At 44.1% G+C, this 2,178-nt stretch overlaps 1 pseudogene; it reads right to left on the bottom strand.

The window, feature by feature from the left end:
• Window positions 1-990: 990 nt before the first annotated feature.
• Window positions 991-1,108, bottom strand: LOC145122923 (5S ribosomal RNA; annotated as a pseudogene).
• Between the last annotated feature and the right edge of the window lie 1,070 nt (window positions 1,109-2,178).

Genomic DNA, 2,178 nt, shown 5'->3' with positions numbered 1-2,178 from the left:
GTCTACTAAAAAAGCAACACAATTTCCACCTAAGCACCTCCTAGGCTCCCCTAGGTTCCCAACCTCGCCCTGCCAACAGCTGCTGAAGAACTCCCCATGATGCCAGCCCTCCACCTCCTGGATATCGTCATATACACTTAGTAGCTGACTCCCATCACTCAAGAGTTCCACAAAGCACAAAGCAAGCAGCATTCGGACAACGGGCAACTAACCAACATACCCCAAGCACACAATTCTATCCGTACATACCATTCGTGATCCGGTGACTCTTGTCACTAATCTCATCCTAGGCTTACCCTAGGGCAATCTCCGACCCATAAACTGTCATAGAACATTCAGCCCGCATACCACAACTCACGCTATCCACATCCATCCATCCTCTCTGTCGGCTGCCTTATGCATGCAAATTATACACAAAACAGGATCTAATAGACTGTTGAATAATAAACTCTACCCTAGGACCACAACCAGACAAGGAACAGGAAATAAGGCCAAATCAATTATTCTAAGGCTATAAGATCCTAACCGTATACAATTTTAAAAGCATACACATTGCAGTTACAAATACCAATTATCATTCTCATTCTAACATGGCATCAAATATTCCCAAGGCTAAAAGCACCACATATCAGGCCAACCTATTGCTGACTACTCAGCTCTAGCATGCAAGTCTACCAGTTCATACAACATATACATGCATCTCCCCTATCCCTAACTAGCATGCGATTCACAGATTCATAAATCAAATCATATCAGATACATATATGGGTATTATGGGGAAACTTACTTGAGCTCGGTCGATTACACGCACCACACCCTTTATTGTCTTAGAAATTCTTTACTTAAAAACATGTTTATTTTGAAAACTTTACCGATCCTCAGTTTGAGTTCAGACTCATCCGAAAGTATGTCCGAATCCCTCAAACCAAGGCTTTGATACCAACTTGTAACATCCCCCTCTGGTACATATCATAATATTGTCCGCTTTAGGCCACTCGGCACGAGGACTTCCCAGGGGGTCACCCATCCCGGTACTACTCCCGCCCGAGCACGCTTAACTGCAGAGTTCTTATGGGATCTGCTGCCCTCGCGAATTTAAAACGCGTTGTGTAAAGGAAGGTATCCACACCCATTATAAGGAATGTTTAGTTCTCCCTCCAAGCCGATGTGGGATCAAGTGCAACCCACCTTCACCCCCCATTATAGGGTTCGACGTCGCTGTCGAACACATCGACCCGTGCCCTAGCTCTGATACCATTTCCCCCAAATGGTACTTTCTAACTGATACTCGAAACAGGTGTTACACATCAGGAATCCTTGCAACGGTGGGAAAAACTTCCGAATCATCCTCCACAGTCTTAGGATGTTGATAGACCACAAACTCAGCTCTAGGATCATCATTAGGAACCATGATCCCTTCCTTTTCGTAGACATACTTCAAAATTAGACTCCAATAACGAGCATAAGAGACCCCATTCACAGCACTCGTATTGGCAATGTTGTCCGCCATAACTGAGTTGCATAATCTACTTGCAGATCATAATACAACCCTACAACCATAACATAAACCTCGAGTTTTGCTTTATCCAATCCAACACTCCGACCTGTCAAGCATCGAAGGAAGATACCAAGTAGAAAATTATAGATACATGGAAGATAGGATTTCTTGAAATCACGCATTCTGGTAAGAGGTGGTTGATGACCCATCTCGTTGAACATATGAACCACCTGTTCATTAGTAATGTAACACCCGGTTTTGAAAGTGTTCGATTGCTTCTTCGGAGGCCAATGGTATAAGTGTAATCTGACGGTTCGGTCTTTTATGGGTCTTGGGTTTTATTTGCAAGGTTTTAAGGCTTCGGGTGTAGCTAGGAGCTTAGGGCTTCTTGTTACCTTTTCGTGGATATAAAGTTCGTTGGAAACAGACTTAGAACGAAGAAGTTATAGTACTTTGAAGTTGTTGGCAGAATTGGTCCCTGAATGGAAAAGATTGCATTTCAGCCATGCATGCAAGGTAGCAGCCAGGTGAGTACGCCCAGCGTAGTGTTGGTTAATGAAACACGGGTGTGAAGGACGTACGCCCAACGTACAGGGATTACGCCCAACGTACGTCCAGGATCTCCAAAACCCTAATTTTTAGGGTTGGCTCACTATTTAAAGCACCTTAAGTCCATGGGG

This window comes from Lactuca virosa, chromosome 6, assembly GCF_052849685.1.
Source record: "Lactuca virosa cultivar CGN04683 chromosome 6, Lactuca_virosa_CGN04683_v6, whole genome shotgun sequence".
In the NCBI taxonomy this organism is placed as follows: Eukaryota; Viridiplantae; Streptophyta; class Magnoliopsida; order Asterales; family Asteraceae; genus Lactuca; species Lactuca virosa.
The sequence above is the reverse complement of the archived record's forward strand: the minus strand, read 5'-3'. Positions and strand labels throughout refer to the sequence as shown.